This window comes from Schistocerca serialis, chromosome 7 (assembly GCF_023864345.2).
Source record: "Schistocerca serialis cubense isolate TAMUIC-IGC-003099 chromosome 7, iqSchSeri2.2, whole genome shotgun sequence".
In the NCBI taxonomy this organism is placed as follows: domain Eukaryota; kingdom Metazoa; phylum Arthropoda; class Insecta; order Orthoptera; family Acrididae; genus Schistocerca; species Schistocerca serialis.
This window is the reverse complement of record NC_064644.1, coordinates 7,078,598-7,105,292: the sequence shown is the minus strand read 5'-3', so window position 1 is coordinate 7,105,292 and position 26,695 is coordinate 7,078,598.

The window sequence follows — 26,695 nt, the reverse complement described above, 5'->3', positions numbered from 1 at the left end:
CACCACAGGGCAGGGTGGAGGGTTTCGTGCACGATACATTTTCTTTCTTCGGTAAGCATTTCTTTGTGTTTTATACTTTTGGAATTTTGGTTTTTGACGTTGGTTACAAAATGACCTTTTTCATGTTTGAAATGTACTGACTCGATTTTTCCTCACAGCAGGTCAACTGGTGTGTGGTTGCAACATTACGGTCCCATTGAATACATTTTCGGAGAGAGGGACATGAGTTGCACCACAGGGCAGGGTGGAGGGTTTCGTGCACGATACATTTTCTTTCTACGGTAAGCATTTCTTTGTGTTTTATACTTTTGGAATTTTGGTTTTTGACGTTGATTACAAAGTGACCTTTTTCATGTTTGAAATGTACTAACTCGATTTTCCCTCACAGCAGGTCAACTGGTGTGTGGTTGCAACATTACGGTCCCATTGAATACATTTTCGGAGAGAGGGACATCAGTTGCACCACAGGGCAGGGTGGAGGGTGCCGTGCACGATACATTTTCTTTCTTCGGTAAGCATTTCTTTGTGTTTTATACTTTTGGAATTTTGGGTTCTGACGTTGATTATAAAATGACCTTTTTCCCTTTTTGAAATGTACTAACTCGATTTTTCCTCACAGCGGGTCAACTGGTGTGTGGTTGCAACATTACGGTCCCATTGAATACATTTTCGGAGAGAGGGACATGAGTTGCACCACAGGGCAGGGTGGAGAGTTTCGTGCACGATACATTTTCTTTCTTCGGTAAGCATTTCTTTGTGTTTTATACTTTTGGAATTTTGGTTTTTGACGTTGATTACAAAATGACCTTTTTCATGTTTGAAATGTACTAACTCGATTTTTCCTCACAGCAGGTCAACTGGTGTGTGGTTGCAACATTATGGTCCCATTGAATACATTTTTGCGGAGAGAGGGACATCAGTTGCACCACAGGGCAGGGTATAGGGTGCCGTGCACGATACATTTTCTTTCCTCGGTAAGCATTTCTTTGTGTTTTATACTTTTGGAATTTTGGTTTCTGACGTTGATTATAAATTGACCTTTTTCATGTTTGAAATGTACTAACTCGATTTTTCCTCACAGCAGGTCAACTGGTTTGTGGTTGCAACATTATGGTCCCATTGAATACATTTTTGCGGAGAGAGGGACATCAGTTGCACCACAGGGCAGGGTATAGGGTGCCGTGCACGATACATTTTCTTTCCTCGGTAAGCATTTCTTTGTGTTTTATACTTTTGGAATTTTGGTTTCTGACGTTGATTATAAATTGACCTTTTTTCCTTTTTGAAATGTACTAACTCAATTTTTCCTCACAGCAGGTCAACTGGTGTGTGGTTGCAACATTACGGTCCCATTGAATACATTTTCGTAGAGAGGGACATGAGTTGCATCACAGGGCAGGGTGGAGGGTTTCGTGCACGATACATTTTCCTTCTACGGTAAGCATTTCTTTGTGTTTTATACTTTTGGAATTTTGGTTTTTGACGTTGATTACAAAGTGACCTTTTTCATGTTTGAACTGTACTAACTCGATTTTGCCTCACAGCAGGTCAAGTGGTGTGTGGTTGCAACATTACGGTCCCATTGAATACATTTTCGGAGAGAGGGACATGAGTTGCACCACAGGGAAGGGTGGAGGGTTTCGTGCACGATACATTTTCTTTCTTCGGTAAGCATTTCTTTGTGTTTTATACTTTTGGAATTTTGGTTTCTGACGTTGATTATAAAATGACCTTTTTCATGTTTGAAATGTACTAACTCGATTTTTCCTCACAGCAGGTCAACTGGTGTGTGGTTGCAACATTACGGTCCCATTGAATACATTTTCGGAGAGAGGGACATCAGTTGCACCACAGGGCAGGGTGGAGGGTGCCGTGCACGAGACATTTTCTTTCTTCGGTAAGCATTTTTTTGTGTTTTATACTTTTGGAATTTTGGTTTTTGACGTTGATTACAAAATGACCTTTTTCATGTTTGAAATGTACTAACTCGATTTTTCCTCACAGCAGGTCAACTGGTGTGTGGTTGCAACATTACCGTACCATTGAATACATTTTCGGAGAGAGGGACATCAGTTGCACCACAGGGCAGGGTGGAGGGTGCCGTGCACGATACATTTTCTTTCTCCGGTAATCATTTCTTTGTGTTTTATACTTTTGGAATTTTGGTTTCTGACGTTGATTATAAAATGACCTTTTTTCCTTTTTGAAATGTACTAACTCGATTTTTCCTCACAGCGGGTCAACTGGTGTGTGGTTGCAACATTACCGTCCCATTGAATACATTTTCGGAGAGAGGGACATCAGTTGCACCACAGGGCAGGGTGGAGGGTTTCGTGCACGATACATTTTCTTCCTTCGGTAAGCATTTCTTTGTGTTTTATACTTTTGGAATTTTGGTTTCTGACGTTGATTATAAAATGACCTTTTTTCCTTTTTGAAATGTAGTAACTCGATTTTACCTCACAGTAGGTCAACTGGTGTGTGGTTGCAACATTACGGTCCCATTGAATACATTTTCGGAGAGAGGGACATGAGTTGCACCACAGGGCAGGGCGGAGGGTTTCGTGCACGATACATTTTCTTTCTTCGGTAAGCATTTCTTTGTGTTTTATACTTTTGGAATTTTGGTTTCTGACGGTGGTAATAAAATGTCCTTTTTTCCTTTTCGAAATGTACTAACTCGATTTCTCCTCACAGCAGGTCAACTGGTGTGTGGTTGCAACATTACGGTCCCATTGAATACATTTTCGGAGAGAGGGACATGAGTTGCACCACAGGGCAGGGTGGAGGGTTTCGTGCACGATACATTTTCTTTCTTCGGTAAGCATTTCTTTGTGTTTTATACTTTTGGAATTTTGGTTTTTGATGTTGATTACAAAATGACCTTTTTCATGTTTGAAATGTACTAACTCGATTTCTCCTCACAGCAGGTCAACTGGTGTGTGGTTGCAACATTACGGTCCCATTGAATACATTTTTGCGGAGAGAGGGACGTCAGTTGCACCACAGGGCAGGGTGGAGGGTGCCGTGCACGATACATTTTCTTTCTTCGGTAAGCATTTCTTTGTGTTTTATACTTTTGGAATTTTGGTTTCTGACGTTGATTATAAATTGACCTTTTTTCCTTTTTGAAATGTACTAACTCAATTTTTCCTCACAGCAGGTCAACTGGTGTGTGGTTGCAACATTACGGTGCCATTGAATACATTTTCGGAGAGAGGGACATGAGTTGCACCACAGGGCAGGGTGGAGGGTTTCGTGCACGATACATTTTCTTTCTACGGTAAGCATTTCTTTGTGTTTTATACTTTTGGAATTTTGGTTTTTGACGTTGATTACAAAGTGACCTATTTCATGTTTGAAATGTACTAACTCGATTTTCCCTCACAGCAGGTCAACTGGTGTGTGGTTGCAACATTACGGTCCCATTGAATACATTTTCGGAGAGAGGGACATCAGTTGCACCACAGGGCAGGGTGGAGGGTGCCGTGCACGATACATTTTCTTTCTTCGGTAAGCATTTCTTTGTGTTTTATACTTTTGGAATTTAGGGTTCTGACGTTGATTATAAAATGACCTTTTTCCCTTTTTGAAATGTACTAACTCGATTTTTCCTCACAGCGGGTCAACTGGTGTGTGGTTGCAACATTACGGTCCCATTGAATACATTTTCGGAGAGAGGGACATGAGTTGCACCACAGGGCAGGGTGGAGAGTTTCGTGCACGATACATTTTCTTTCTTCGGTAAGCATTTCTTTGTGTTTTATACTTTTGGAATTTTGGTTTTTGACGTTGATTACAAAATGACCTTTTTCATGTTTGAAATGTACTAACTCGATTTTTCCTCACAGCAGGTCAACTGGTGTGTGGTTGCAACATTATGGTCCCATTGAATACATTTTTGCGGAGAGAGGGACATCAGTTGCACCACAGGGCAGGGTATAGGGTGCCGTGCACGATACATTTTCTTTCCTCGGTAAGCATTTCTTTGTGTTTTATACTTTTGGAATTTTGGTTTCTGACGTTGATTATAAATTGACCTTTTTCATGTTTGAAATGTACTAACTCGATTTTTCCTCACAGCAGGTCAACTGGTGTGTGGTTGCAACATTATGGTCCCATTGAATACATTTTTGCGGAGAGAGGGACATCAGTTGCACCACAGGGCAGGGTATAGGGTGCCGTGCACGATACATTTTCTTTCCTTGGTAAGCATTTCTTTGTGTTTTATACTTTTGGAATTTTGGTTTCTGACGTTGATTATAAATTGACCTTTTTTCCTTTTTGAAATGTACTAACTCAATTTTTCCTCACAGCAGGTCAACTGGTGTGTGGTTGCAACATTACGGTCCCATTGAATACATTTTCGTAGAGAGGGACATGAGTTGCATCACAGGGCAGGGTGGAGGGTTTCGTGCACGATACATTTTCTTTCTACGGTAAGCATTTCTTTGTGTTTTATACTTTTGGAATTTTGGTTTTTGACGTTGATTACAAAATGACCTTTTTCATGTTTGAAATGTACTAACTCGATTTTGCCTCACAGCAGGTCAAGTGGTGTGTGGTTGCAACATTACGGTCCCATTGAATACATTTTCGGAGAGAGGGACATGAGTTGCACCACAGGGAAGGGTGGAGGGTTTCGTGCACGATACATTTTCTTTCTTCGGTAAGCATTTCTTTGTGTTTTATACTTTTGGAATTTTGGTTTCTGACGTTGATTATAAAATGACCTTTTTCATGTTTGAAATGTACTAACTCGATTTTTCCTCACAGCAGGTCAACTGGTGTGTGGTTGCAACATTACGGTCCCATTGAATACATTTTCGGAGAGAGGTACATGAGTTGCACCACAGGGCAGGGTGGAGGGTTTCGTGCACGATACATTTTCTTTCTTCGGTAAGCATTTCTTTGTGTTTTATACTTTTGGAATTTTGGATTCTGACATTGATTATAAAATGACCTTTTTTCCTTTTTGAAATGTACTAACTCGATTTTTCCTCACAGCAGGTCAACTGGTGTGTGGTTGCAACATTACGGTCCCATTGAATACATTTTCGGAGAGAGGGACATCAGTTGCACCACAGGGCAGGGTGGAGGGTGCCGTGCACGAGACATTTTCTTTCTTCGGTAAGCATTTTTTTGTGTTTTATACTTTTGGAATTTTGGTTTTTGACGTTGATTACAAAATGACCTTTTTCATGTTTGAAATGTACTAACTCGATTTTTCCTCACAGCAGGTCAACTGGTGTGTGGTTGCAACATTACCGTACCATTGAATACATTTTCGGAGAGAGGGACATCAGTTGCACCACAGGGCAGGGTGGAGGGTGCCGTGCACGATACATTTTCTTTCTTCGGTAATCATTTCTTTGTGTTTTATACTTTTGGAATTTTGGTTTCTGACGTTGATTATAAAATGATCTTTTTTCCTTTTTGAAATGTACTAACTCGATTTTTCCTCACAGCGGGTCAACTGGTGTGTGGTTGCAACATTACCGTCCCATTGAATACATTTTCGGAGAGAGGGACATCAGTTGCACCACAGGGCAGGGTGGAGGGTTTCGTGCACGATACATTTTCTTCCTTCGGTAAGCATTTCTTTGTGTTTTATACTTTTGGAATTTTGGTTTCTGACGTTGATTATAAAATGACCTTTTTTCCTTTTTGAAATGTAGTAACTCGATTTTACCTCACAGTAGGTCAACTGGTGTGTGGTTGCAACATTACGGTCCCATTGAATACATTTTCGGAGAGAGGGACATGAGTTGCACCACAGGGCAGGGCGGAGGGTTTCGTGCACGATACATTTTCTTTCTTCGGTAAGCATTTCTTTGTGTTTTATACTTTTGGAATTTTGGTTTCTGACGTTGGTAATAAAATGACCTTTTTTCCTTTTCGAAATGTACTAACTCGATTTCTCCTCACAGCAGGTCAACTGGTGTGTGGTTGCAACATTACGGTCCCATTGAATACATTTTCGGAGAGAGGGACATGAGTTGCACCACAGGGCAGGGTGGAGGGTTTCGTGCACGATACATTTTCTTTCTTCGGTAAGCATTTCTTTGTGTTTTATACTTTTGGAATTTTGGTTTTTGATGTTGATTACAAAATGACCTTTTTCATGTTTGAAATGTACTAACTCGATTTCTCCTCACAGCAGGTCAACTGGTGGGTGGTTGCAACATTACGGTGCCATTGAATACATTTTCGGAGAGAGGGACATGAGTTGCACCACAGGGCAGGGTGGAGGGTTTCGTGCACGATACATTTTCTTTCTTCGGTAAGCATTTCTTTGTGTTTTATACTTTTGGAATTTTGGTTTTTGACGTTGATTACAAAATGACCTTTTTCATGTTTGAAATGTACTTACTCGATTTTTCCTCACAGCAGGTCAACTGGTGTGTGGTTGCGACATTACGGTCCCATTGAATACATTTTCGTAGAGAGGGACATGAGTTGCACCACAGGGCAGGGTGGAGGGTTTCGTGCACGATACATTTTCTTTCTTCGGTAAGCATTTCTTTGTGTTTTATACTTTTGGAATTTTGGTTTTTGACGTTGATTACAAAATGACCTTTTACATGTTTGAAGTGTATTAACTCGATTTTTCCTCACAGCAGGTCAACTGGTGTGTGGTTGCAACATTACGGTCCCATTGAATACATTTTCGGAGAGAGGGACATAAGTTGCACCACAGGGCAGGGTGGAGGGTTTCGTGCACGATACATTTTCTTTCGTCGGTAAGCATTTCTTTGTGTTTTATAGTTTTGGAATTTTTGTTTCTTACGTTGATTATAAAATGACCTTTTTTCCTTTTTGAAATGTACTAACTCGATATTTCCTCACAGCAGGTCAAGTGGTGTGTGGTTGCAACTTTACGGTCCCATTGAATACATTTTCGGAGAGAGGGACATGAGTTGCACCACAGGGCAGGGTGGAGGGTTTCGTGCACGATACATTTTCTTTCTTCGGTAAGCATTTCTTTGTGTTTTATACTTTTGGAATTTTGGTTTCTGATGTTGATTATAAAATGACCTTTTTCATGTTTGAAATGTACTAACTCGATTTGTCTTCACAGCAGGTCAACTGGTGTGTGGTTGCAACATTACGGTCCCTCTGAATACATTTTTGGAGAGAGGTACATGAGTTGCACCACAGGGCAGGGTGGAGGGTTTCGTGCACGATACATTTTCCTTCTTCGGTAAGCATTTCTTTGTGTTTTATACTTTTGGAATTTTGGATTCTGACGTTGATTATAAAATGACCTTTTTTCCTTTTTGAAATGTACTAACTCGATTTTTCCTCACAGCAGGTCAACTGGTGTGTGGTTGCAACATTACGGTCCCATTGAATACATTTTCGGAGAGAGGGACATCAGTTGCACCACAGGGCAGGGTGGAGGGTGCCGTGCACGAGACATTTTCTTTCTTCGGTAAGCATTTCTTTGTGTTTTATACTTTTGGAATTTTGGTTTCTGACGTTGATTATAAAATGACCTTTTTTCCTTTTTGAAATGTACTAACTCGATTTTTCCTCACAGCGGGTCAACTGGTGTGTGGTTGCAACATTACGGTCCCATTGAATACATTTTCGGAGAGAGGGACATCAGTTGCACGACAGGACAGCGTGGAGGGTGCCGTGCACGTTACATTTTCTTTCTTCGGTAAGCATTTCTTCGTGTTTTATACTTTTGGAATTTTGGTTTCTGAAGCTGATTATAAAATGACCTTTTTTCCTTTTTGAAATGTACTAACTCGATTTTTCCTCACTGCGGGTCAACTGGTGTGTGGTTGCAACATTACGGTCCCATTGAATACATTTTCGGAGAGAGGGACATGAGTTGCACCACAGGGCAGGGTGGAGGGTTTCGTGCACGATACATTTTCTTTCTTCGGTAAGCATTTCTTTGTGTTTTATACTTTTGGAATTTTGGTTTCTGACGTTGGTAATAAAATGACCTTTTTTCCTTTTCGAAATGTACTAACTGGATTTCTCCTCACAGCAGGTCAACTGGTGTGTGGTTGCAACATTACGGTCCCATTGAATACATTTTCGGAGAGAGGGACATGAGTTACACCACAGGGCAGGGTGGAGGGTTTCGTGCACGATACATTTTCTTTCTTCGGTAAGCATTTCTTTGTGTTTTATACTTTTGGAATTTTGGTTTTTGATGTTGATTACAAAATGACCTTTTTCATGTTTGAAATGTACTAACTCGATTTCTCCTCACAGCAGGTCAACTGGTGTGTGGTTGCAACATTACGGTCCCATTGAATACATTTTCGGAGAGAGGGACATCAGTTGCACCACAGGGCAGGGTGGAGGGTGCCGTGCACGATACATTTCTTTTCTTCGGTAAGCATTTCTTTGTGTTTTATACTTTTGGAATTTTGGTTTTTGACATTGATTACAAAATGACCTTTTTCATGTTTGAAATGTACTAACTCGATTTTTCCTCACAGCAGGTCAACTGGTGTGTGGTTGCAACATTACGGTCCCATTGAATACATTTTCGGAGAGAGGGACATGAGTTGCACCACAGGGCAGGGTGGAGGGTTTCGTGCACGATACATTTTCTTTCTTCGGTAAGCATTTCTTTGTGTTTTATACTTTTGGAATTTTGGTTTTTGACGTTGATTACAAAATGACCTTTTTTCCTTTTTGAAATGTACTAACTCGATTTTTCCTCACAGCGGGTCAACTGGTGTGTGGTTGCAACATTACGGTCTTATTGAATACATTTTCGGAGAGAGGGACATGAGTTGCACCACAGGGCAGGGTGGAGGGTTTCGTGCACGATACATTTTCTTTCTTCGGTAAGCATTTCTTTGTGTTTTATACTTTTGGAATTTTGGTTTCTGACGTTGATTACAAATTGACCTTTTTCATGTTTGAAATGTATTAACTCGATTTTTCCTCACAGCAGGTCAACTGGTGTGTGGTTGCAACATTATGGTCCCATTGAATACATTTTCGGAGAGAGGGACATGAGTTGCACATGAGTTGCACACACCAGATGAGTTGCACAGGGCAGGGTGGAGGGTTTCGTGCACGATACATTTTCTTTCTTCGGTAAGCATTTCTTTGTGTTTTATACTTTTGGAATTTTGTATTCTGACGTTGATTATAAAATGACTTTTTTCATGTTTGATACGTACTAACTCGATTTTTCCTCACAGCAGGTCAACTGGTGTGTGGTTGCAACATTACGGTCCCATTGAATACATTTTCGGAGAGAGGGACATGAGTTGCACCACAGGGCAGGGTGGAGGGTGCCGTGCACGATACATTTTCTTTCTTCGGTAAGCATTTCTTTCTGTTTTATACTTTTGGAATTTTGGTTTCTGACGTTGATTATAAAATGACCTTTTTCATCTTTGAAATGTACTAACTCGATTTTTCCTCACAGCAGGTCAACTGGTGTGTGGTTGCAACATTACGGTCCCATTGAATACATTTTCGAAGAGAGGGACATGAGTTGCACCACAGGTCAGTGTGGAGGGTTTCGTGCATGATACATTTTCTTTCTTCGGTAAGCATTTTTTTGTGTTTTATACTTTTGCAATTTTGGTTTTTGACGTTGATTACAAAATGACCTTTTTCATGTTTGAAATGTACTAACTCGATTTTTCCTCACAGCAGGTCAACTGGTATGTGGTTGCAACACTACGGTCCCATTGAATCCATTTTCGGAGAGAGGGACATCAGTTGCACCACAGGGCAGGGTGGAGGGTGCCGTGCACGATACATTTTCTTTCTTCGGTAAGCATTTCTTTGTGTTTTATACTTTTGGAATTTTGGTTTCTGATAATGATTATAAAATGACCTTTTTCATGTTTGAAATGTACTAACTCGATTTTTCCTCACAGCAGGTCACCTGGTGTGTAGTTGCAACATTACGGTCCCATTGAATACATCTTCGGAGAGAGGGACATCAGTTGCACCACAGGGCAGGGTGGAGGGTTTCGGCACGATACATTTTCTTTCTTCGGTAAGCATTTCTTTGTGTTTTATACTTTTGGAATTTTGGTTTCTGACGTTGATTATAAAATGACCTTTTTTCCTTTTTGAAATGTACTAATACGATTTTTCCTCACAGCGGGTCAACTGGTGTGTGGTTGCAACATTACCGTCCCATTGAATACATTTTCGGAGAGAGGGACATGAGTTGCACCACAGGGCAGCGTGGAGGGTTTCGTGCACGATACATTTTCTTTCTTCGGTAAGCATTTCTTTGTGTTTTATACTTTTGGAATTTTGGTTTCTGACGTTGATTATAAAATGACCTTTTTTCCTTTTTGAAATCTACTAACTCGATTTTTCCTCACAGCAGGTCAACTGGTGTGTGGTTGCAACATTACGGTCCCATTGAATACATTTTCGGAGGGAGGGACATCAGTTGCACCACAGGGCAGGGTGGAGGGTGCCGTGCACGATACATTTTCTTTCTTCGGTAAGCATTTCTTTGTGTTTTATACTTTTGGAATTTTGGTTTCTGACGTTGATTATAAAATGACCTTTTTTCCTTTTTGAAATGTACTAACTCGATTTTTTCTCACAGCGGCTCAACTGGTGTGTGGTTGCAACATTACGGTCCCATTGAATACATTTTCGGAGAGAGGGACATGAGTTGCACCACAGGGCAGGGTGGAGGGTTTCGTGCACGATACATTTTCTTTCTTCGGTAAGCATTTATTTGTGTTTTATACTTTTGGAATTTTGGTTTTTGACGTTGATTACAAAATGACCTTTTTCATGTTTGAAATGTACTAACTCGATTTTTCCTCACAGCAGGTCAACTGGTGTGTGGTTGCAACATTACGGTCCCATTGAATACATTTTCGTAGAGAGGGACATCAGTTGCACCACAGGGCAGGGTGGTGGGTGCCGTGCACGATACATTTTCTTTCTTTGGTAAGCATTTCCTTGTGTTTTATACTTTTGGAATTTTGGTTCCTGACGTTGATTATAAAATGACCTTTTTTCCTTTTTGAAATGTACTAACTCGATTTTTCCTCACAGCAGGTCAACTGGTGTGTGGTTGCAACATTACGGTCCCATTGAATACATTTTCGGAGAGAGGGACATGAGTTGCACCACAGGGCAGGGTGGAGGGTTTCGTGCACGACACATTTTCTTTCTTCGGTAAGCATTTCTTTGTGTTTTATACTTTTGGAATTTTGGTTTTTTAAGTTGATTACAAAATGACCTTTTTCATGTTTGAAATGTACTAACTCGATTTTTCCTCACAGCAGGTCAACTGATGTGTGGTTGCAACATTACGGTCCCATTGAATACATTTTCGGAGAGAGGGACATCAGTTGCACCACAGGGCAGGGTGGAAGGTGCCGTGCACGATACATTTTCTTTCTTCGGTAAGCATTTCTTTGTGTTTTATACTTTTGGAATTTTGGTTTCTGACGTTGATTATAAAATGACCTTTTTTCCTTTTTGAAATGTACTAACTCAATTTTTCCTCACAGCGGGTCAACTGGTGTGTGGTTGCAACATTACGGTCCCATTGAATACATTTTCGGAGAGAGGGACATGAGTTGCACCACAGGGCAGGGTGGAGGGTTTCGTGCACGATACATTTTCTTTCTTCGGTAAGCATTTCTTTGTGTTTTATACTTTTGGAATTTTGGTTTTTGACGTTGATTAGAAAATGACCATTTTTCCTTTCTGAAATGTACTAACTCGATTTTTCCTCACAGCTGGACAACTGGTGTGTGGTTGCAACATTACGGTCCCATTGAATACATTTTCGGAGAGAGGGACATGAGTTGCACCACAGGGCGAGGTGGAGGGTTTCGTGCACGATACATTTTCTTTCTTCGGTAAGCATTTCTTTGTGTTTTATACTTTTGGAATTTTGGTTTTAGACGTTGATTACAAAATGACCTTTTTTCCTTTTTGAAATGTACTAACTCGATTTTTCCTCACAGCAGGTCCACTGGTGTGTGGTTGCAACATTACGGTCCCATTGAATACATTTTCGGAGAGAGGGACATGAGTTGCGCCACAGGGCAGGGTGGAGGGTTTCGTGCACGATACATTTTCTTTCTTCGGTAAGCATTTCTTTGTGTTTTATACTTTTGGAATTTTGGTTTCTGACGTTGATTATAAAATGACCTTTTTTCCTTTTTGAAATGTACTAACTCGATTTTTCCTCACAGCAGGTCAACTGGTGTGTGGTTGCAACATTACGGTCCCATTGAATACATTTTCGGAGGGAGGGACATGAGTTGCACCACAGGGCAGGGTGGAGGGTTTCGTGCACGATACATTTTCTTTCTTCGGTAAGCATTTCTTTGTGTTTTATACTATTGGAATTTTGGTTTTTGACGTTGATTACAAAATGAACTTTTTTCCTTTTTGAAATGTACTAACTCGATTTTTCCTGACAGCAGGTCAACTGGTGTGTGGTTGCAACATTACGGTCCCATTGAATACATTTTCGGAGAGAGGGACATGAGTTGCACCACAGGGCAGGGTGGAGGGTTTCGTGCACGATACATTTTCTTTCTTCGGTAAGCATTTCTTTGTGTTTTATACTTTTGGAATTTTGGTTTCTGACGTTGATTATAAAATGACCTTTTTTCCTTTTTGAAATGTACTAACTCGATTTTTCCTCACAGCAGGTCAACTGGTGTGTGGTTGCAACATTACGGTCCCATTGAATACATTTTCGAGGAGAGGGACATGAGTTGCACCACAGGGCAGGGTGGAGGGTTTCGTGCACGATACATTTTCTTTCTTCGGTAAGCATTTCTTTGTGTTTTATACTTTTGGAATTTTGGTTTTTGACGTTGATTACAAAATGACCGTTTACATGTTTGAAGTGTATTAACTCGGTTTTTCCTCACAGCAGGTCAACTGGTGTGTGGTTGCAACATTACGGTCCCATTGAATACATTTTCGGAGAGAGGGACATGAGTTGCACCACAGGGCAGGGTGGAGGGTTTCGTGCACGATACATTTTCTTTCTTCGGTAAGCATTTCTTTGTGTTTTATACTTTTGGAATTTTGGTTTCTGACGTTGATTATAAAATGACCTTTTTTCCTTTTTGAAATGTACTAACTCGATTTTTCCTCACAGCAGGTCAACTGGTGTGTGGTTGCAACATTACGGTCCCATTGAATACATTTTCGGAGAGAGGGACATGAGTTGCACCACAGGGCAGAGTGGAGGGTTTCATGCACGATACATTTTCTTTCTTCGGTAAGCATTTCTTTGTGTTTCATACTTTTGGAATTTTGGTGTCTGACGTTGTTTATAAAATGACCTTTTTCATGTTTGAAATGTACTAACTCGATTTTTCCTCACAGCAGGTCAACTGGTGTGTGGTTGCAACATTACGGTCCCATTGAATACATTTTCGGAGAGAGGGACATGAGTTGCACCACAGAGCAGGGTGGAGAGTTTCGGGCACGATACATTTTCTTTTTTCGGTAAGCATTTCTTTGTGTTTTATACTTTTGGAATTTTGGTTTCTGACGTTGATTATAAAATGACCTTTTTCATGTTTGAAATGTACTAACTCGATTTTTCCTCACAGCAGGTCAACTGGTGTGTGGTTGCAACATTACGGTCCCGTTGAATACATTTTCGGAGAGAGGGACATGAGTTGTACCACAGGGCAGGGTGGAGGGTTTCGGGCACGATACATTTTCTTTCTTCGGTAAGCATTTCTTTGTGTTTTATACTTTTGGAATTTTGGTTTCTGACGTTGATTATAAGAAGACCTTTTTCATGTTTGAAATGTACTAACTCGATTTTTCCTCACAGCAGGTCAACTGGAGTGTGGTTGCAACATTACGGTCCCATTGAATACATTTTCGGAGAGAGGGACATGAGTTGCAGCACAGGGCAGGGTGGAGGGTTTCGTGCACGATACATTTTCTTTCTTCGGTAAGCATTTCTTTGTGTTTTATACTTTTGGAATTTTGGTTTCTGACGTTGATTATAAAAAGACCTTTTTCATGTTTGAAATGTACTAACTCGATTTTTCCTCACAGCAGGTCAACTGGTGTGTGGTTGCAACATTACGGTCCCATTGAATACATTTTCGGAGAGAGGGACATGAGTTGCACCACAGGGCAGAGTGGAGGGTTTCATGCACGATACATTTTCTTTCTTCGGTAAGCATTTCTTTGTGTTTTATACTTTTGGAATTTTGGTTTCTGACGTTGATTATAAAATGACCTTTTTTCCTTTTTGAAATGTACTAACTCGATTTTTCCTCACAGCAGGTCAACTGGTGTGTGGTTGCAACATTACGGTCCCATTGAATACATTTTCGGAGAGAGGGACATGAGTTGCACCACAGGGCAGGGTGGAGGGTTTCGTGCATGATACATTTTCTTTCTTCGGTAAGCATTTCTTTGTGTTTTATACTTTTGAAATTTTGGTTTCTGACGTTGATTATAGAATGACCTTTTTTCCTTTTTGAAATGTACTAACTCGATTTTTCCTCACAGCGGGTCAACTGGTGTGTGGTTGCAACATTACCGTCCCATTGAATACATTTTCGGAGAGAGGGACATGAGTTGCACCACAGGGCAGGGTGGAGGGTTTCGTGCACGATACATTTTCTTTCTTCGGTAAGCATTTCTTTGTGTTTTATACTTTTGGAATTTTGGTTTCTGACGTTGATTATAAAATGACCTTTTTTCCTTTTTGAAATCTACTAACTCGATTTTTCCTCACAGCAGGTCAACTGGTGTGTGGTTGCAACATTACGGTCCCATTGAATACATTTTCGGAGGGAGGGACATCAGTTGCACCACAGGGCAGGGTGGAGGGTTTCGGGCACGATACATTTTCTTTCTTCGGTAAGCATTTCTTTGTGTTTTATACTTTTGGAATTTTGGTTTCTGACGTTGATTATAAAATGACCTTTTTCATGTTTGAAATGTACTAACTCGATTTTTCCTCACAGCAGGTCAACTGGAGTGTGGTTGCAACATTACGGTCCCATTGAATACATTTTCGGAGAGAGGGACATGAGTTGCAGCACAGGGCAGGGTGGAGGGTTTCGTGCACGATACATTTTCTTTCTTCGGTAAGCATTTCTTTGTGTTTCATACTTTTGGAATTTTGGTTTCTGACGTTGTTTATAAAATGACCATTTTCATGTTTGAAATGTACTAACTCGATTTTTCCTCACAGCAGGTCAACTGGTGTGTGGTTGCAACATTACGGTCCCATTGAATACATTTTCGGAGAGAGGGACATGAGTTGCACCACAGGGCAGGGTGGAGGGTTTCGTGCACGATACATTTTCTTTCTTCGGTAAGCATTTCTTTGTGTTTTATACTTTTGGAATTTTGGTTTCTGACGTTGATTATAAAAAGACCTTTTTCATGTTTGAAATGTACTAACTCGATTTTTCCTCACAGCGGGTCAACTGGTGTGTGGTTGCAACATTACGGTCCCATTGAATACATTTTCGGAGAGAGGGACATGAGTTGCACCACAGGGCAGGGTGGAGGGTTTCTTGCACGATACATTTTCTTTCTTCGGTAAGCATTTCTTTGTGTTTTATACTTTTGGAATTTTGGTTTCTGACGTTGATTATAAAATGACCTTTTTTCCTTTTTGAAATCTACTAACTCGATTTTTCCTCACAGCAGGTCAACTGGTGTGTGGTTGCAACATTACGGTCCCATTGAATACATTTTCGGAGGGAGGGACATCAGTTGCACCACAGGGCAGGGTGGAGGGTTTCGGGCACGATACATTTTCTTTCTTCGGTAAGCATTTCTTTGTGTTTTATACTTTTGGAATTTTGGTTTCTGACGTTGATTATAAAATGACCTTTTTCATGTTTGAAATGTACTAACTCGATTTTTCCTCACAGCAGGTCAACTGGAGTGTGGTTGCAACATTACGGTCCCATTGAATACATTTTCGGAGAGAGGGACATGAGTTGCAGCACAGGGCAGGGTGGAGGGTTTCGTGCACGATACATTTTCTTTCTTCGGTAAGCATTTCTTTGTGTTTCATACTTTTGGAATTTTGGTTTCTGACGTTGTTTATAAAATGACCTTTTTCATGTTTGAAATGTACTAACTCGATTTTTCCTCACAGCAGGTCAACTGATGTGTGGTTGCAACATTACGGTCCCATTGAATACATTTTCGGAGAGAGGGACATGAGTTGCACCACAGGGCAGGGTGGAGGGTTTCGGGCACGATACATTTTCTTTCTTCGGTAAGCATTTCTTTGTGTCTTATACTTTTGGAATTTTGGTTTCTGACGTTGATTATAAAATGACCTTTTTTCCTTTTTGAAATGTACTAACTCGATTTTTCCTCACAGCAGGTCAACTGGTGTGTGGTTGCAACATTACGGTCCCATTGAATACATTTTCGGAGAGAGGGACATGAGTTGCACCACAGGGCAGGGTGGAGGGTTTCGGGCACGATACATTTTACTTCTTCGGTAAGCATTTCTTTGTGTTTTATACTTTTGGAATTTTGGTTTCTGACGTTGTTTATAAAATGACCTTTTTCATGTTTGAAATGTACTAACTCGATTTTTCCTCACAGCAGGTCAACTGGAGTGTGGTTGCAACATTACGGTCCCATTGAATACATTTTCGGAGAGAGGGACATGAGTTGCAGCACAGGGCAGGATGGAGGGTTTCGTGCACGATACATTTTCTTTCTTCGGTAAGCATTTCTTTGTGTTTTTTACTTTTGGAATTTTGGTTTCTGACGTTGATTATAAAATGACCTTTTTTCCTTTTTGAAATGTACTAACTCGATTTTTCCTCACAGCAGGTCAACTGGTGTGTGGTTGCAACATTACGGTCCCATTGAATACATTTTCGGAGAGAGGGACATGAGTTGCACCACAGGGCAGGGTGGAGGGTTTCGTGCACGATACATTTTCTTTCTTCGGTAAGCATTTCTTTGTGTTTTATACTTTTGGAATTTTGGTTTCTGACGTTGATTATAAAATGACCTTTTTTCCTTTTTGAAATGTACTAACTCGATTTTTCCTCACAGCGGGTCAACTGGTGTGTGGTTGCAACATTACGGTCCCATTGAATACATTTTCGGAGAGAGGGACATGAGTTGCACCACAGGGCAGGGTGGAGGGTTTGTGCACGATACATTTTCTTTCTTCGGTAAGCATTTCTTTGTGTTTTATACTTTTGGAATTTTGGTTTCTGACGTTGATTATAAAATGACCTTTTTTCCTTTTTGAAATCTACTAACTCGATTTTTCCTCACAGCAGGTCAACTGGTGTGTGGTTGCAACATTACGGTCCCATTGAATACATTTTCGGAGGGAGGGACATCAGTTGCACCACAGGGCAGGGTGGAGGGTTTCGTGCACGATACATTTTCTTTCTTCGGTAAGCATTTCTTTGTGTTTTATACTTTTGGAATTTTGGTTTCTGACGTTGATTATAAAATGACCTTTTTCATGTTTGAAATGTACTAACTCGATTTTTCCTCACAGCAGGTCAACTGGAGTGTGGTTGCAACATTACGGTCCCATTGAATACATTTTCGGAGAGAGGGACATGAGTTGCAGCACAGGGCAGGGTGGAGGGTTTCGTGCACGATAGATTTTCTTTCTTCGGTAAGCATTTCTTTGTGTTTCATACTTTTGGAATTTTGGTTTCTGACGTTGTTTATAAAATGACCTTTTTCATGTTTGAAATGTACTAACTCGATTTTTCCTCACAGCAGGTCAACTGGTGTGTGGTTGCAACATTACGGTCCCATTGAATACATTTTCGGAGAGAGGGACATGAGTTGCACCACAGGGCAGGGTGGAGGGTTTCGGGCACGATCCATTTTCTTTCTTCGGTAAGCATTTCTTTGTGTCTTATACTTTTGGAATTTTGGTTTCTGACGTTGATTATAAAATGACCTTTTTTCCTTTTTGAAATGTACTAACTCGATTTTTCCTCACAGCAGGTCAACTGGTGTGTGGTTGCAACATTACGGTCCCATTGAATACATTTTCGGAGAGAGGGACATGAGTTGCACCACAGGGCAGGGTGGAGGGTTTCGGGCACGATACATTTTATTTCTTCGGTAAGCATTTCTTTGTGTTTTATACTTTTGGAATTTTGGTTTCTGACGTTGATTATAAAATGACCTTTTTCATGTTTGAAATGTACTAACTCGATTTTTCCTCACAGCAGGTCAACTGGAGTGTGGTTGCAACATTACGGTCCCATTGAATACATTTTCGGAGAGAGGGACATGAGTTGCAGCACAGGGCAGGGTGGAGGGTTTCGTGCATGATACATTTTCTTTCTTCGGTAAGCATTTCTTTGTGTTTTATACTTTTGGAATTTTGGTTTTTGACGTTGATTATAAAAAGACCTTTTTCATGTTTGAAATGTACTAACTCGATTTTTCCTCACAGCAGGTCAACTGGTGTGTGGTTGCAACATTACGGTCCCATTGAATACATTTTCGGAGAGAGGGACATGAGTTGCACCACAGGGCAGGGTGGAGGGTTTCGTGCACGATACATTTTCTTTCTTCGGTAAGCATTTCTTTGTGTTTTATACTTTTGGAATTTTGGTTTCTGACGTTGATTATAAAATGACCTTTTTTCCTTTTTGAAATGTACTTACTCGATTTTTCCTCACAGCAGGTCAACTGGTGTGTGGTTGCAACATTACGGTCCCATTGAATACATTTTCGGAGAGAGGGACATGAGTTGCACCACAGGGCAGGGTGGAGGGTTTCGTGCACGATACATTTTCTTTCTTCGGTAAGCATTTCTTTGTGTTTTATACTTTTGGAATTTTGGTTTCTGACGTTGATTATAAAATGACCTTTTTTCCTTTTTGAAATGTACTAACTCGATTTTTCCTCACAGCGGGTCAACTGGTGTGTGGTTGCAACATTACCGTCCCATTGAATACATTTTCGGAGAGAGGGACATGAGTTGCACCACAGGGCAGGGTGGAGGGTTTCGTGCACGATACATTTTCTTTCTTCGGTTAGCATTTCTTTGTGTTTTATACTTTTGGAATTTTGGTTTCTGACGTTGATTATAAAATGACCTTTTTTCCTTTTTGAAATCTACTAACTCGATTTTTCCTCACAGCAGGTCAACTGGTGTGTGGTTGCAACATTACGGTCCCATTGAATACATTTTCGGAGGGAGGGACATCAGTTGCACCACAGGGCAGGGTGGAGGGTTTCGTGCACGATACATTTTCTTTCTTCGGTAAGCGTTTCTTTGTGTTTTATACTTTTGGAATTTTGGTTTCTGACGTTGATTATAAAATGACCTTTTTCGTGTTTGAAATGTACTAACTCGATTTTTCCTCACAGCAGGTCAACTGGAGTGTGGTTGCAACATTACGGTCCCATTGAATACATTTTCGGAGAGAGGGACATGAGTTGCAGCACAGGGCAGGGTGGAGGGTTTCGTGCACGATACATTTTCTTTCTTCGGTAAGCATTTCTTTGTGTTTTATACTTTTGGAATTTTGGTTTCTGACGTTGATTATAAAAAGACCTTTTTCATGTTTGAAATGTACTAACTCGATTTTTCCTCACAGCAGGTCAACTGGTGTGTGGTTGCAACATTACGGTCCCATTGAATACATTTTCGGAGAGAGGGACATGAGTTGCACCACAGGGCAGGGTGGAGGGTTTCGGGCACGATACATTTTCTTTCTTCGGTAAGCATTTCTTTGTGTTTTATACCTTTGGAATTTTGGTTTCTGACGTTGATTATAAAATGACCTTATTCATGTTTGAAATGTACTAACTCGATTTTTCCTCACAGCAGGTCAACTGGTGTGTGGTTGCAACATTACGGTCCCATTGAATACATTTTCGGAGAGAGGGACATGAGTTGCACCACAGGGCAGGGTGGAGGGTTTCGGGCACGATACATTTTCTTTCTTCGGTAAGCATTTCTTTGTGTTTTATACTTTTGGAATTTTGGTTTCTGACATTGATTATAAAATGACCTTTTTCATGTTGAAATGTACTAACTCGATTTTTCCTCACAGCAGGTCAACTGGAGTGTGGTTGCAACATTACGGTCCCATTGAATACATTTTCGGAGAGAGGGACATGAGTTGCAGCACAGGGCAGGGTGGAGGGTTTCGTGCACGATACAATTTCTCTCTTCGGTAAGCATTTCTTTGTGTTTTATACTTTTGGAATTTTGGTTTCTGACGTTGATTATAAGAAGACCTTTTTCATGTTTGAAATGTACTAACTCGATTTTTCCTCACAGCAGGTCAACTGGTGTGTGGTTGCAACATTATGGTCCAATTGAATACATTTTCGGAGAGAGGGACATGAGTTGCACCACAGGGCAGGGTGGAGGGTTTCGTGCACGATACATTTTCTTTCTTCGGTAAGCATTTCTTTGTGTTTTATACTTTTGGAATTTTGGTTTCTGACGTTGATTATAAAATGACCTTTTTTCCTTTTTGAAATGTACTAACTCGATTTTTCGTCACAGCAGGTCAACTGGTGTGTGGTTGCAACATTACGGTCCCATTGAATACATTTTCGGAGAGAGGGACATGAGTTGCACCACAGGGCAGGGTGGAGGGTTTCGTGCACGATACATTTTCTTTCTTCGGTAAGCATTTCTTTGTGTTTTATACTTTTGGAATTTTGGTTTCTGACGTTGATTATAAAATGACCTTTTTTCCTTTTTGAAATGTACTAACTCGATTTTTTCTCACTGGGGGTCAACTGGTGTGTGGTTGCAACATTACCGTCCCATTGAATACATTTTCGGAGAGAGGGACATGAGTTGCACCACAGGGCAGGGTGGAAGGTTTCGTGCACGATACATTTTCTTTCTTCGGTAAGCATTTCTTTGTGTTTTATACTTTTGGAATTTTGGTTTCTGACGTTGATTATAAAATGACCTTTTTTCCTTTTTGAAATCTACTAACTCGATTTTTCCTCACAGCAGGTCAACTGGTGTGTGTTTGCAACATTACGGTCCCATTGAATACATTTTCGGAGAGAGGGACATCAGTTGCACCACAGGGCAGGGTGGAGGGTGCCGTGCACGATACATTTTCTTTCTTCGGTAAGCATTTTTTTGTGTTTTATACTTTTGGAATTTCGGTTTCTGACGTTGATTATAAAATGACCTTTTTTCCTTTTTGAAATGTACTAACTCGATTTTTCCTCACAGCAGGTCCACTGGTGTGTGGTTGCAACATTACGGTCCCATTGAATACATTTTCGGAGTGAGGGACATGAGTTGCGCCACAGGGCAGTGTGGAGGGTTTCGTGCACGATACATTTTCTTTTTTCGGTAAGCATTTCTTTGTGTTTTATACTTTTGGAATTTTGATTTCTGACGTTGATTATAAAATGACCTTTTTACCTTTTTGAAATGTACTAACTCGATTTTTCCTCATAGCAGGTCAACTGGTGTGTGGTAGCAACATAACGGTCCCATTGAATACATTTTCGGAGAGAGGGACATGAGTTGCACCACAGGGCAGGGTGGAGGGTTTCGTGCACGATACATTTTCTTTCTTCGGTAAGCATTTCTTTGTGTTTTATACTTTTGGAATTTTGTTTTTTGACGTTGATTACAAAATGAACTTTTTTCCTTTTTGAAATGTACTAACTCGATTTTTCCTGACAGCAGGTCAACTGGTGTGTGGTTGCAACATTACGGTCCCATTGAATACATTTTCGGAGAGAGGGACATGAGTTGCACCACAGGGCAGGGTGGAGGGTTTCGTGCACGATACATTTTCTTTCTTCGGTAAGCATTTCTTTGTGTTTTATACTTTTGGAATTTTTCTTTCTGACGTTGATTATAAAATGACCTTTTTTCCTTTTTGAAATGTACTAACTCGATTTTTCCTCACAGCAGGTCAACTGGTGTGTGGTTGCAACATTACGGTCCCATTGAATACATTTAAGAGGAGAGGGACATGAGTTGCACCACAGGGCAGGGTGGAGGGTTTCGTGCACGATACATTTTCTTTCTTCGGTAAGCATTTCTTTGTGTTTTATACTTTTGGAATTTTGGTTTTTGACGTTGATTACAAAATGACCTTTTACATGTTTGAAGTGTATTAACTCGATTTTTCCTCACAGCAGGTCAACTGGTGTGTGGTTGCAACATTACGGTCCCATTGAATACATTTTCGGAGAGAGGGACATAAGTTGCACCACAGGGCAGGGTCGAGGGTTTCGTGCACGATACATTTTCTTTCTTCGGTAAGCATTTCTTTGTGTTTTATAGTTTTGGAATTTTGGTTTCTTACGTTGATTATAAAATGACCTTTTTTCCTTTTTGAAATGTACTAACTCGATTTTTCCTCACAGCAGGTCAACTGGTGTGTGGTTGCAACATTACGGTCCCATTGAATACATTTTCGGAGAGAGGGACATGAGTTGCACCACAGGGCAGGGTGGAGGGTTTCGTGCACGATACATTTTCTTTCTTCGGTAAGCATTTCTATGTGTTTCATACTTTTGGAATTTTGGTTTCTGACGTCGTTTATAAAATGACCTTTTTCATGTTTGAAATGTACTAACTCGATTTTTCCTCACAGCAGGTCAACTGGTGTGTGGTTGCAACATTACGGTCCCATTGAATACATTTTCGGAGAGAGGGACATGAGTTGCACCACAGGGCAGGGTGGAGGGTTTCGGGCACGATACATTTTCTTTCTTCGGTAAGCATCTCTTTGTGTTTTATACTTTTGGAATTTTGGTTTCTGACGTTGATTATAAAATGACCTTTTTACCTTTTTGAAATGTACTAACTCGATTTTTCCTCACAGCAAGTCAACTGGTGTGTGGTTGCAACATTACGGTCCCATTGAATACATTTTCGGAGAGAGGGACATGAGCTGCACCACAGGGGAGGGTGGTGGGTTTCGTGCACGATACATTTTCTTTCTTCGGTAAGCATTTCTTTGTGTTTTATACTTTTGGAATTTTGGTTTCTGACGTTGATTATAAAATGACCTTTTTCATGTTTGAAATGTACTAACTCGATTTTTCCTCACAGCAGGTCAACTGGTGTGTGGTTGCAACATTACGGTCCCATTGAATACATTTTCGGAGAGAGGGACATGAGTTGCACCACAGGGCAGGGTGGAGGGTTTCGTGCACGATACATTTTCTTTCTTCGGTAAGCATTTCTTTGTGTTTTATACTCTTGGAATTTTGGTTTTTGACGTTGATTACAAAATGTCCTTTTTCATGTTTGAAATGTACTAACTCGATTTTTCCTCACAGCAGGTCAACTGCTGTGTGGTTGCAACATTACGGTCCCATTGAATACATTTTCGGAGAAAGGGACAACAGTTTTACCACAGGGCAGGGTGGAGGGTGCCGTGCACGATACATTTTCTTTCTTCGGTAAGCATTTCTTTGTGTTCTACACTTTTGGAATTTAGGTTTTTGACGTTGATTACAAAATGACCTTTTTCATGTTTGAAATGTACTAACTCGATTTTCCCTCACAGCAGGTCAACTGGTGTGTGGTTGCAATATTACGGTCCCATTGAATACATTTTCGGAGAGAGGGACATGAGTTGCACCACAGGGCAGGGTGGAGGGTTTCGTGCACGATACATTTTCTTTCTTCGGTAAGCATTTCTTTGTGTTTTATACTTTTGGAATTTTGGTTTCTGACGTTGATTATAAAAAGACCTTTTTCATGTTTGAAATGTACTAACTCGATTTTTCCTCACAGCAGGTCAACTGGTGTGTGGTTGCAACATTACGGTCCCATTGAATACATTTTCGGAGAGAGGGACATGAGTTGCACCACAGGGCAGGGTGGAGGGTTTCGTGCACGATACATTTTCTTCCTTCGGTAAGCATTTCTTTGTGTTTTATACTTTTGGAATTTTGGTTTCTGACGTTGATTATAAAATGACCTTTTTTCCTTTTTGAAATGTACTAACTCGATTTTTCCTCACAGCAGGTCAACTGGTGTGTGGTTGCAACATTACGGTCCCATTGAATACATTTTCGGAGAGAGTGACATGAGTTGCACCACAGGGCAGGGTGGAGGGTTTCGTGCACGATACATTTTCTTTCTTCGGTAAGCATTTCTTTGTGTTTTATACTTTTGGAATTTTGGTTTCTGATGTTGATTATAAAATGACCTTTTTCATGTTTGAAATGTACTAACTCGATTTTTCCTCACAGCAGGTCAACTGGTGTGTGGTTGCAACATTACGGTCCCATTGAATACATTTTCGGAGAGAGGGACATGAGTTGCACCACATGGCAGGGTGGAGGGTTTCGTGCACGATACGTTTTCTTTCTTCGGTAAGCAGTTCTTTGTGTTTTATACTTTTGGAATTTTGGTTTCTGACGTTGATTATAAAATGACCTTTTTTCCTTTTTGAAATGTACAAACTCGATTTTTCCTCATAGCAGGTCAACTGGTGTGTGGTTGCAACATTACGGTCCCATTGAATACATTCTCGGAGAGAGGGACATGAGTTGCACCACAGGGCAGGGTGGAGGGCTTCGTGCACGATACATTGGTTTTTGACGTTGATTACAAAATGACCTTTTTTCCTTTTTGAAATGTACTAACTCGATTTTTCCTCACAGCAGGTCAACTGGTGTGTGGTTGCAACATTACGGTCCCATTGAATACATTTTCGGAGAGAGGGACACGAGTTGCACCACAGGGCAGGGTGGAGGGTTTCGTGCACGATACATTTTCTTTCTTCGGTAAGCATTTCTTTCTGTTTTATTCTTTTGGAATTTTGGTTTCTGACGTTGATTATAAAATGACCTTTTTTCATTTTTTAAATGTACTAACTCGATTTTTCCTCACAGCAGGTCAACTGGTGTGTGGTTGCAACATTACGGTCCCATTGAATACATTTTCGGAGAGAGGGACATGAGTTGCACCACAGGGCAGGGTGGAGGGTTTCGTGCACGATACATTTTCTTTCTTCGGTAAGCATTTCTTTGTGTTTTATACTTTTGGAATTTTGGTTTCTGACGTTGATTATAAAATGACCTTTTTTCCTTTTTGAAATGTACTAACTCGATTTTTCCTCACAACAGGTCAACTGGTGTGTGGTTGCAACATTACGGTCCCATTGAATACATTTTCGGAGAGAGGGACATGAGTTGCACCACAGGGCAGGGTGGAGGGTTTCGTGCACGATACATTTTCTTTCTTCCGTAAGCATTTCTTTGTGTTTTATACTTTTATAATTTTGGTTTCTGACGTTGATTACAAAATGACCTATTTCATGTTTGAAATGTACTAACTCGATTTTTCCTCACAGCAGGTCAACTGGTGTGTGGTTGCAACATTACGGTCCCATTGAATACATTTTCGGAGAGAGGGACGTGAGTTGCACCACAGGGCAGGGTGGAGGGTTTCGTGCACGATACATTTTCTTTCTTCGGTAAGCATTTCTTTGTGTTTTATACTTTTGGAATTTTGGTTTCTGACGTTGATTATAAAATGACCTTTTTTCCTTTTTGAAATGTACTAACTCGATTTTTCCTCACAGCAGGTCAACTGGTGTGTGGTTGCAACATTACGGTCCCATTGAATACATTTTCGGAGAGAGGGACATGAGTTGCACCACAGGGCAGGGTGGAGGGTTTCGTGCACGATGCATTTTCTTTCTTCGGTAAGCATTTCTTTGTGTTTTATACTTTTGGAATTTTGGTTTTTTACGTTAATTACAAAATGACCTTTTTTCTTTTTGAAATGTACTAACTCGATTTTTCCTCACAGCAGGTCAACTGGTGTGTGGTTGCAACATTACGGTCCCATTGAATACATTTTCGGAGAGAGGGACATGAGTTGCACCACAGGGCAGGGTGGAGGGTTTCGTGCACGATACATTTTCTTTCTTCGGTATGCAGTTCTTTGTGTTTTATACTTTTGGAATTTTGGTTTTTGACGTTGATTACAAAATGACCTTTTCCATGTTTGAAATGTACTAACTCGACTTTTCCTCACAGCAGGTCAACTGGTGTGTGGTTGCAACATTACGGTCCCATTGAATACATTTTCGGAGAGAGGGACATGAGTTGCACCACAGGGCAAGGTGGAATGTTCCGTGCACGATACATTTTCTTTCTTCGGTAAGCATTTCTTTGTGTTTTGTACTTTTGGAATTATGGTTTTTGATGTTGATTACAAAATGACCCTTTTCATGTTTGAAATGTACTAACTCGATTTTTCCTCACAGCAGGTCAACTGGTGTGTGGTTGCAACATTACGGTCCCATTGAATACATTTTCGGAGAGAGGGACATGAGTTGCACCACAGGGCAGGGTGGAGGGTTTCGTGCACGATACATTTTCTTTCTTCGGTAAGCATTTCTTTGTGTTTTATACTTTTGGGGTTTTGGTTTCTGACATTGATTATAAAATGACCTTTTTTCCTTTTTGAAATGTACTAACTCGATTTTTCCTCACAGCAGGTCAACTGGTGTGTGGTTGCAACATTACGGTCCCATTGAATACATTTTCGGAGAGAGGGACATGAGTTGCACCACAGGGCAGGGTGGAGGGTTTCGTGCACGATACATTATCTTTCTTCGGTAAGCATTTCTTTGTGTTTTATACTTTTGGAATTTTGGTTTCGACGTTGATTATAAAATGACCTTTTTCCTTTTTGAAATGTACTAACTCGATTTTTCCTCACAGCAGGTCAACTGGTGTGTGGTTGCAACATTACGGTCCCATTGAATAC